Below are 12166 nucleotides of genomic sequence, written 5' to 3'. Positions count from 1 at the left end.
TTAGACTAATGCCCAAACCGGTGTTGTTTAACACTTCTCTGGTGTGGACATATTTAGATTCCGGAGTTTTTGCAGTGTAGTCGCATTCACATTATTCGATTGGTAATATATTTCTCCTATTTATGAGTCACTAAATGCCATGCAGTCTTTCACAGGTTCCTTTTCTGGTCAGTATATTAAAAATCTCTGCTCGCCCTTCGCGTTAATTCTTTAGATAGTTACACATCTTTTTTCATGATTACAAAAATGCTCGAAATTTTACTTTCAATTTCAATTCAAATTCAATTTATTCTTGATAATAATAAAACATCATCAAATTGTACATTCGTATATAGAAATATCATTACAAGAAAAGGAGGGCAACAAAAAGTTTACACTTGAAAATAAGAAGCCTCCAAAGAATACAGTAATTAATATATGTACACATCAGATGAAGAGGGGGGGGGGGGGAAGCGAAACATGCTCATTCACACACAGACACATCCACCGAGAAACATCGTCATCATCACACACAAAAGCACACCCGAACATCCATCATCTTGGTTCATTCATTAACAAAAATAATACATATATAAATGAGGTGAGTTTGAATTCAAATTAGGAATAGGTACTAATAATGATCTTTTTGAGTTTGCATTTAAACGAAGAAACAGTTGAACATGAAAAAAAGGCATACATTGAGATTATTCCATATTCGTGGTCCGGTAAACTTAGAAGAGTCCAGAATGAAGGTTGAAGCTGTTTTAGGGTAATGAAAGCTATTAGCAGAGCGAGTATTGTATCGGTGAAAGTCGTAGTTATATTGAAAAGGATTGATGATATTAATAGGAGCATATCTATATCTAACTGCGTGCATAAGTGTAGCAATCTTAAATTTATGAATATCGTAGACTGTCATTGTTTTTAATCTAAAAAATAATGGCCCTGATGGTGTCAGATATGGAGAATTGCTGCAAATGCGTAGTGCTTTTTTCTGGAGTTTGTGGATACAATCCAATTTAGTTATTCCAACACTGGCCCATGTTATGTTGCAATATTGAATATAAGGTAGAATCAAAGAGTTATATAGCATAATTAAATTCTTTTCAAGTAATATGGATTTCAATTTACACAGTATTCCTACACTTTTTGATATTTTGTTACAAATATGTAAACGATGATTAGTAAAAGTTAATTTATCATCTAAAATTATACCTAGAAATTTGACTGTTTAAGTTACATTCAGGATTGTCGAACCTAGTTTTAATTTAACATCAGATATATTACACGAAATGTTTGGTTTACAAAAATACATAACATTGGTTTTATCATAATTTATTGGCTCCAAACCAGTCTGTCACTTTGCATAACTCTTTCTTAGCTTCATTTAAAAGTTCATTAAAATTACTATGTGAAGAAATTATATTAGTGTCATCTGCGAAAAGTATAAAGCGAAAAAAAGAAGATACATAACATAAATCATTGACATACAAAATGAATAAAAGTGGCCCCAATATTGAACCTTGCGGTACTCCGCATTGAACTTTAAAATAAGAAGATTGACAGTTATTAAAAAAAAGGTGAATTAATATATATCGTTTAAGTAACTAAAAAACCAATCCCATGCTATGCCCCGAATACCAAAATGTTTTAATTTATACAGAAGAATTTTATGATCAATAACGTCGAATGCTTTGCTTAAATCAAGGAAAATGCCAAAAGAGTGTAGATTATTTTCAAAGGAGTTAAAGGAGAATGAAACTCTTGGAGCAAGTTAGCTTTTGTGAAAGCAGAAAAATCAAAGAATAAGATCAACAAAAGTTTGAGTAAAATAGGACTAGCAATAGAAGAGTTATGAGCATTTGAATGTCGAGATCACTAATGCTATGGAGATCCTCCCATTGGCAATGCGACCAAGATCTATGATGTCACAGATGAACAACTCTCCCCTTTTGGACGCTGAAAATATACCCCAAAACATATCTTTTTGCTCATTCTAATTATGATATGAACTAGTGGATCAGCTATAAGTTGGATAACCTTTTTGACTAAATTAGTACAAACAACATCAAAACCTGTACTATTAGTACTTTTCAGCTTAGTTACAATATTTATTATTTCATTAGCATTTGTTGGATTTAAAAATAACGATTTACTACAAGGATTCTTTAAATATGAAGTAAATTTAGAAATGACTGATTTGTCCAACTTTGAACGAGCTAATAAAGCAATATTAGACAAATATGTATTAAACTCTTCAACAATGTCTTCATCTCTAATTTTATTCCCATCTTTTCTGAAGAATGAGGGGAAATCAGACTTTTTGCCCTTGCCAATTAAGTTGTTTAAAATTTTCCATACCTTAGAAAGATTATTTGTATTTGCTTGTAATAATTCGCAATGATATTGCTTACGGGCAAGCTTTAGTGTATTATTTAAGATATTACGATATCTTTTGAATTTAGTATGCGATTGAACATCACGTTTAATACAAAATATCTTATAGAGTCTATTTTTCTTATTAATACATCTTAGAATAGAAGGAGATACCCAAGGTTTCCTTGGAACATATTTCTTTTTACGACATTTCTTTTGACACTTTTTATCTACAGCTTCATTGAATTTATACAAGAATCGTTCATAAGCAAAGTCAACATTGTCAAATAATAATACATCAGTCCAACTAATCTCAGAGAGCTCTTTTTTCAAAGCATTGATAGTTGTAGAAGTTATACATTTCATAGAATAATTTGACTGATGTGATCTAAAAGCATTCTCAATGCGTTTATTTTCAGTCATAGAAAAAACAGGTAAATGGTCAGTGATGTCATTATATAGGATACCAGCTTTAAAGGGAAATCCAGCCTTGGCCATAAAATATTGTGTTGGGAAGGAGAAAAATAAATTAAACAGAATGGTGAAAGTTTGAAAGAAATCGGACAAGTAATAAGAAAGTTATAGCTGCTTTAAAATTGAGATCACATATTGCGACATTATGCCAAGAGCGTCCAACGCATAATGTCGCAGTCAACGCATAATGTCGTAGTTTTTCTAACGCATAACGTCACATGTCGCAACGCATAATGTCGCAGCAAAGTGTCAACGCATAATGTCACATGTCGCAACGCATAATGTCGCAGCGGTATTTTCTTCAGGACTCGAGCTACAGATAAGACATAAAATATGCTTTCACTAAGTATTTTGAGACAAGAGAAAGAGAATTTGGAAATCAGGATTACTCATTGTATGGATATTTATCGGTTTATTGCCATTTCGTCTACTGCCTTTTTCCCCACTATCGCATGGTCTTATATAATTTCGTCTACCATAAGTTAGTCAACAACTATCAACATAGTCCAATAACCATTTCGTCTAATTACCATCTCGTCTAATAGCCAGTTGGTCTAATAGCCGTTTTGTTTATTATCATTTAGTCTAGTTGTATTTTTTTTCAGTTGGTCCAATATCCACTTTGTCCAATATCGCCACGTCTATTACCTTTTGGTCTAATAGCCAATTGGTCTAATAACCACTTGGTCTACTCTGATCTCGTCCATGTTCCATTTGGTCTGACTTCAGTTGGTTCGCTATCACTTTGTCTATTTAAACCCATTTCGGCTAACAATCATTTGGTATCGTTGCCATGGATCCAATCACCAATAGGTCCAATCACCATCTCGTCCAATCATCATTTCGTCCAATAGGCATATTCATTTCATCTTATAACCATATTTGGTCTACTGGCACTAGACCTCTACGGTGACTCTATGTATCATTGCCGACTTGTTGCAGTACTACTCCTGATTTGTGGTTCAGATCAGCTCGCGAGTGCAAAAAACCCTTTACCATCCGCCGACAGGGCATAGGCGGATTCAGGGAAAGGCCCGGCTCCCCCCGCCCCCCCCCCCCCCCGCATGAAAAAGGAAGGGGAACGAAAGAAAATAGAAAAAAACGGGGAAAGAGAGGAGGGAAAATGAGGAAAAATAAGAGCAGACAGAAGAGTGAATAAAATAGGGTGAGGTGAAGACTTGGAAAAAAAAAATGTCATGTCTCAAAAGAGGCGCGATAGCTCAGTCGGTAAAACGGGGGTTTCTGATTCCGGTGACATGCATTTGATTCCTAATTGGTGCGTTAGTGTCCCTTGGTAAGGCATAATAGTCATTATATCTAACAGGTCTCTTGGAGAGGACATTAAGCCGTCGGTTCTCTGGTTCCTTGCTTACAAGTATTCATGCTTTCTTAGCAACCAGGTACAAAAAAATCACCATGTACTATATCGGGCTAAAATTTTCGCTCGCGCTTCGCGCTCGAGTCCACATCCACTTCAGAATTTTCATGCATAGTGCTTGAAAAAGTGCTTAAATTTACCACTTTTCGGACTGGAATATGAAGTATTTTTAGCTCGCGCTTCGCTCTCGCTTTATATTTTTATGCATTTGTGTAAAATTAAGTAATGAAACTAAGTTTAAGCGCTGGCCTCACATACAAGCATTGCTTGTTTTCGGCAGCCCCTCCGTTTTACTCTAAAAAAAAAAAAAAAAAACATATTTAAGGCAGCTTAATGTTATTAATTGTGTTTATTAAATGTATAGGCCTTATTATGTTTTATAAGATGTTATGTTATGTTATATATTTTTTTTAATGATATGTTCATTATATACAACATTGTGAAACGGAAATAAATGAAATGATTAAAACATGTATTCAAAATGCCTAAATTCTAGGTCAAAAAAAAGAAAAAACGCGCACTCAGCACGCAAGTTTATTGAGATACGCAGCTTGTTCTATATATTTATAACGTGCTTGAATTATCCAGTTTCCGATTAAAATATCAACAAAACTTCTGCTCGCATTATTAACATTAATCTAGGAAGATACCTAGTTACCCATGCATTTTACGATTTACAAAACATTAAAAGAGTGTCCTGTTATGTTCTTAGATCCGAAATCTATTTTTTTCGGCTCGCGCTGCCGTCAATTGTTTAGTTATGTAACTCGAATCCTGAAGAAAATACCGGTGATTGGACCTATTGGTGATTGGACCCATGGCAACGATACCAAATGATTGTTAGCCGAAATGGGTTTAGGCAAAGTGATAGCGGACCATCTGAAGTTAGACCAAATTAGACCAAATGGAACGTGGGCGAAATGAGAGTAGACAAAGTAGATATTGGACCAATTGAAAAAAAATACAATTAGACTAAATGATAATAAACAAAACGGCTATTAGACCAACTGGCTATTAGACGAGATGGTAATTAGACGAAATGGTTATTGGACTATGTTGATAGTTGTTGACTAACTAATGGGAGACGAAATTATATCAGACCATGCGATAGTGGGGAAAAGGCAGTAGACGAAATGGCAATAAACCGATGAATATCCATACAAAGAGTAATCCTGATTTCCAAATTCTCTTTCTCGTGACTCAAAATACTTAGTGAAAGCGTATTTCATATCTTATCTGTAGCTCGAGTCCTGAAGAAAATACCGCTGCGACATTATGCGTTGCGACATGTGACATTATGTGTTGACACTTTGCTGCGACATTATGCGTTGCGACATGTGACGTTATGCGTTAGAAAAACTACGACATTATGCGTTGACTGCGACATTATGCGTTGGACGCTCTTGGCATAATATCGCAATCTGCGACATTATGCGTTGCTGCGACATTATGCGTTGGTGCGACATTATCGGTTGTATATAGTCCGGGTTATAATTGAGCAAGGTGCCACTTGGAGAAGGAGAAATGTTCATATAATGCTTCTAAACCAGTTTTTTACGCTGAATATGAATATATGAGGTAAACAGGCTGTATCCTGAAAATTAACCTGTGAGGGCGCTTTTTTCAAAATGGCCGCCAAATTTTCATAAAATTTGAATATTCGTACATAGATTTTGACATAAGCATCCAATTGCCATGAAGTTAGTGTCATATGAAAGCCAATTAAATTTCCTACAATTTGGTACTATTTATAGGGGATAAGTAGGTAATTTAGCCGAGATTTTAAGTAGAAAACTGCATTTTTTTGTATTTTTTCCCAAAAATTGAAAATTTTGCAAATACATGATTTTACATAATTCTAAGAAAAATGAATCAATTACCTTGAAATGTTCCTGAAAACTTTTTAAATATATTATTATCACGTGGATGAAATTTCAACTTTGTATCATTTTTCTAAGCAAATTTGTAAGGTATCAAACTTGAATTCTTTAATATCATAAATGTTGCTTTTTGTATGCATTTCCATAGACTAAATACGTATAACATGTATAATGCATGTATGTATAATGTTTACCGGTAGTTAAAAATTAAATGCAATTATCTCCGCTTGTACCACTTGGAGAATTAAGAGTAGGCTTTTCTTTATCAGCTACATAAAAAAAAATGTTGGCACATCAAGGCCTGACCCTCTCATGGGGGTGGGGGTGTCGAAGTCACCCCTTTGCTATATCATGTTGTTGTATATTGCCTATTTGTTAAAAAAATAACATATTTTTTGAGCACCCACGGAGGCAAAAACAGGCATTTCTGCTATACAGTACAGCCACTTTGATTGCTTTGAAACCACTTGGAGAGGAAAGAATAGGCTTGTTCTACCAGCTATACATCTAAAGAAGTAGCACATCGAAGCCTACCCCTCTCGGGGTGGGGGGAACTTTTGCTTAATATTGCCAATTTATTTGAAAATTTACAATTTTGGACCCAACATTCAGGCCAAAAAGCGTTTGTGCTTTGTTGTACACCCCATTTTATTGATTTGAAACCACTTAGAGAGGAAAGAGTAGAATAGAGTAGAGTTTATCAGCTACATATATATAAGCGCTGGCACGTCGAACCCTAGCCCTCTCAGGGGCTGTCTAAGTCAACCCCCTCCCCCCGCCCTCTATATCATGTATATTGCCTATTTTATTGGATATTTCACCATTTTGGATCACCCATTGAGGCAAAAGCGCGTTTCTACTATATAGTACAGCCAATTTTATTTTCTTGCAATGACTTGGAGAAGAAAGAGTATTATAATAGACTGCTCTATCAGCTATAAAGAAGTGTTGGCAAATCGAAGCCTCTCCCCTTCAGAATGTTCAGCGGGCTGTAGAATTTACCTTACCAATTTTCGGTATTTGACTATCTATTAGACATTCACAATTTTGGATCACCTATTAAAGCAAAAGGGCGTTTCTACTATAGAGTACAGCAAATTCTATTTACTTGCAATGACTTGGAGAGGAAAGAGTAGGCTTTGCTCTATTAGCTTCATATAAAGAAGTGTTGGCAAATCGAAGCCTATCTCCTTCAGGCTGTAAAAGTTACCTCACTAATTTTCGGTATTTGGCTACTTGTTGAATATTCACTATTGTTGAGCCCCAATTAAAGCAAAAAGGCGTCTCTGATATATAGTTCTGCCACTTTTATTGCCTTTAAACCGCTTAGAGAGGAATGAATAGGCTTTGCTCTATCAGCTATAGAGATGTGTTGGCAAATAAAAGCCTACCCCCTTCTGGGGGCTGTCAAAGTCACCCCCTCTCCCCTTTGCATTATTGCCTATTTATTGGAAAATTCACAATTTTTGAGCCCCCATTGAGGTAAAAAAGAATCTCTGATACATGTATGTAGTTCTGCCACTTTTACTGCCTTGAAAGAGTAGCTGGACAGAATATGCTTTGCTCTATCAGCTACCTATAAAGAAGTGTTGGCACATTGAAGCTTACCCATCTGGGCGGCTGTCAAACCATTCCATCCCTTTTGCATTATTGCCTAATTATTTGAAAATTCACAATTTTGAGCCCCCATTGAGGTAGTATGCACTTCTGCTGTATAAAAAAACCCGATTTCATTTTCTTGAAACCATTTGGAGAGCAAAGAGTAGGTTCTCCTCTTTCAGCTATATATGTCGAATTGCTGCCATATCGACGCCTGACCCACTTCAGGGACTATACATGTAGCTGTAACCCCACCTTTTTTACGATTTTTGCCAATTCATTGAAAAACTCGCCATTTTCGAGCCCCCATTGAGGCAAAAAGGTGTTTCTGGTATATAGTAGAGCCACTTCTTTATATAGCTGATAGAGGAAAGTCTACTCTTTCAAGGTGGTGATAGTGGCAGAACTATATATCAGAACCGCCTTTTTGTCTCAATGGGGGCACCAAAATGGTGAATTTTCAATAAATAAGCAATAATGAAAAGGGGGTGGGGTTATTTCAACAGTCCTCTGATGGGGATATGCTTTATATGTAGCTTTTAAAGCAAAGCCTTTATTCTTTTCCCTCCAAGTGGTTTCAAGGGTGAAAAAATGCAGAACTATATATCAGAAATACCCTTTTGCCTCAATGGGGGCTCCAAAATGGTGAATTTCAAGAGGGGGGGGGGGTAATTTCGACAGTCCCCTGAAGGGAGTAGGCTTTTACATGTATTTGCCAGCACATATTTGTATGTAGCTGATAGAGCAAAGCCTATTGCCATGATTGTTTCCTCTCCAAGTGGTTTCAAGGTAGTAAAAAAGGCAGAGTTCTAATCAGAAATGACTTTTTGCCTCAATGGGGGTTTCAAAACGGTGATTTTTTTTTTCAATAAATATGCAATAAATATCCAAGTCATTGCAAGAAATTAAAATTGGCTGTACTATACAGTGCGTATAAAAAAAAACGGGACAGATTTGAAAAGTCTATAAAAATTTTGTTTCAAATAATGATGTCTATATTTTGGTGTTAATAGATGCGCTAAGGTCTTATCTTTGAAATGCAATTAAAAAAGATAAATTTTGTTCATGCTTGAGCGAACGCAGGACGTTTTTGTTGGGGGTTCAAAAAGAGGCTTGCGCCAGAATTGCAGAATATGAATAATATGATGATCAGATGATCAGACTTCTTGCTAATCGGGAGACTTCCTCTTGTCCTTTTCATTATCTGTGCCACAATTTTCGAATTATGCTGTCAAATTTCATTCACAAATTTATTCATTTAATTGATATTTTGTTTTTTCATTTAAACTTCTCTTACCTTTTAATTTTCCTTCATAAGTAACTGAGAAAAGAAGATTTTTTGTCAACCCAAGCAAGAAGATTTGAATTATTAATTGGGAAAACTTGTTATTATTCAAATCCTTTTATTATGTGAAACAAACTATGTTATGTACCTTTAAAAGACATGAACCTTTTTTTCAAGGGGTCATTAATTCCTTGACCAAGTTTATTTGCTTGACAGTAAACACAGGAAGGGATTCATGTCTTTCAATGACATGAATCCCTTGTATGTATTGAGTCAATTTTGAAGGAGCTAGATATGGAAGATCGGGTAAAATGTATTAAAAAGTTGTGAGCGAGCGAAGTGAGCACGCAAATATTCCCACTTTTTTATTACAATATCAAATTTTGTGATAGATTTTGACAAAATATTTAGAAAATAACACATTTTACTTTCTGTCTTTCCTTTTATTTCCTGTCCACTCTTTTTCTTGGTCATGATTTTTTTTTTGAGGGGGGGGGGGGCATCCCGAGCACCCGCCCATCTGTGTGGCACTGTTAAAAAGGCACCATAACCTTTGTAGCACTCAATGAAAGGATTTGAATAAAAAAATCCTTGCTCTCCCATAATTCGATTGAAAGAAAAATTGTTTTAGCTTGAAGAAGGAATATTCAAAGCTAACAGAGAGCATATTAAAAAGAAACAACAGAATAATTCAAGCAAATAAATAGATCTGAAAATGAATTTTGACCGCATGATTTGAAAATCATGGCAAAGATAGTGAAAAGGTTAAGAGGAAGTCTGCTAATTAGCAAGAAGTCCGATCATCATATTTATAATTTTATGCCATTTTGGTGCAAGCCTCCTTTTAAACCCCAGACAAAAACATTCCGTGTTCGCTCAAGCATGAACGAAACTAAATTTTTTTAATAGCATTTGAAAGATAAGACCTTAGAGCACATATTAACACCAAAATATAGACATCATAATTTGAAACAAACATTTTATAGACTTTTCAAATCTGTCCCGTTTTTTCTATACGCACTGTATAGTAGAAATGCCCTTTTGCCTTATTGGTGATTTAAAATGGTGTAATTTTCAATAAATAGGCAATATACATGATATAGAGGAGGGGGGGGGGTGACTTTGACAGCACCTGAGAGGGCTAGGGTTCGATGTGCGTGCGCTTATTTATGTAGCTGGTAGAACGAACTCTACTCTTTCAAATCAATAAAATGGGGTGTACTATAATGCACAAACACTTTTTTGCCTCAATGTTGGGTCAAAAATGGTGAATTTCCAAATGAATTAGCAATTAGCAAAAGGGGGAGGGGTGACCTCCATACCCCCCCCCCCCTCCCCACCGAGAGAGGTAGGCTTCGATGTTCTACTTCTTTTGATGTAGCTGGTAGAACAAAGCCTACTCTTTTCCTCTCCAAGTGGTTTTAAAGTAATTAAAGTGGCTGTACTGTATAAAAAGAATTGCCTTTTGCCTCAATGGGTGCTTCAGAAAATAGTGATTTTCCAATAAATACAACAACATGATATGGCCACGGGGTGGGGGGGGGGGGGGACTTCGACACCCCCACCCCATGAGAATGTGTTAGGCTTCGATGTGCCAACACTTTCTTCTATGTAGCTGATAGAGAAAAGCCTACATTAACTAGCGGAGATAATTGCATTTAAGTTTTAACTATACATTATACATACATGTATTATACATGTTATACGTATTAGTCTATGGAAATGCATACAAAAAGCAACATTTCTGATATTGAAGAATTCAAGTTTGATACCTTATAAATTTGCTTAGAAAAATGATACAGAGTTTAAATTTCATCCATGTGATAATAATATAGTAATACAGTTTTCAGGAACATTTCAAGGTAATCTTCATTTTTCTTAGAATTATGTAAAATCATGTATTTGCAAACTTTTCAATTTTTGGGAAAAAATACAAAAAATGCAGTTTTCTACTTTAAATCTCGGTCAAATGACCTACTTATCCCCTATAAATAGTATCAAATTGAAGGAAATTTAATTGGCTTTCATATGACACTAACTTCATGGCAATTGGATGCTTATGTCAAAATCTATGTACGAATATTCAAATTTTATGAAAATTTGGCGGCCATTTTGAAAAAAGCGCCCTCACGGATTAATTTTCAGGATACAGCCTGTTTACCTCATATATTCATATTCAGCGTAAAAAACTGGTCTAGAGGCACTATATGAAAATTTCTCCTTCTCCAAGTGGCACCTTGCTCAATTATAACCCGGACTATTGTAACAAGCGGGACCCATTGTAAGTTTTGGTCGGTGGCACAGGTTTCCGAAATATTTTCTACTTTATCTTACGTTAATAAATTTTTCTTTCTCTTTTATATTGCTCTTTCTCCTGTTCTCTCACTTTCTTCTTTTTTCCTTTTTCGTTTTTGTTTAGCGGCGCCTTCTGCATCATGAAAAATGGGGGGGGGGGGGGGCTTGCACCCGAAACCTCCCGTTTGGCTATGCATTTATACATCAGAAAATTTGTAAACTGGCCCTCATTCTAAGTTTTCATAGAACAATTGAACACGATTAGTCATAATAATCACAAATGCTGAATATCTCTGATTCCAACTGATCTGATTTTTTAAAATATTTATTTTGGGTTTAATTTCAGGTAAGAAATCAGGCAAATAGATAAAACGTAAAAAAGACACCTTTATAGGTAGAAATATTGAAAGTCGATAACGCAACTATCAACACTAACACTGTCAAGTAGACCTATAAATCTGTTATTTTAAAACAGTTCAACTAACAAGAAGCTAAGCATTATGAAACAATTGGTGCACATTCCAGATTAAGATGTGGCTTTATAACTTAATACAGTAAGCTAAAAAAAACTTTATGCAAAGATAATACACACAAGAACACCTTGTAAATTACAAGATGTTTTTGTGTGTATTATTCTTGGGTGAAAGCAATTAAACATTAAAGAAGGAAATTAAGTACCAAATTTACTAAACAATATGACATAATCAAATACAGTGTTTTTTCTATACAAATTGGCAATCATGATAGTATACAATTCGTTTAAGGTGTAATTTAAGGACGGTTTGTAAGAATTTATAAAGAAGTAGGCCTATGCAAATCAAATAATGCGACCGAGCACCGTGAGCTGAAAATATTAATATTTAGACCATAAAACGGACATTTTACAAAGCACTTGAAAAA

Source organism: Lytechinus pictus, chromosome 1 (assembly GCF_037042905.1).
Source record: "Lytechinus pictus isolate F3 Inbred chromosome 1, Lp3.0, whole genome shotgun sequence".
Classification (NCBI taxonomy): Eukaryota; Metazoa; Echinodermata; class Echinoidea; order Temnopleuroida; family Toxopneustidae; genus Lytechinus; species Lytechinus pictus.
This window is presented reverse-complemented; position numbering follows the sequence as displayed.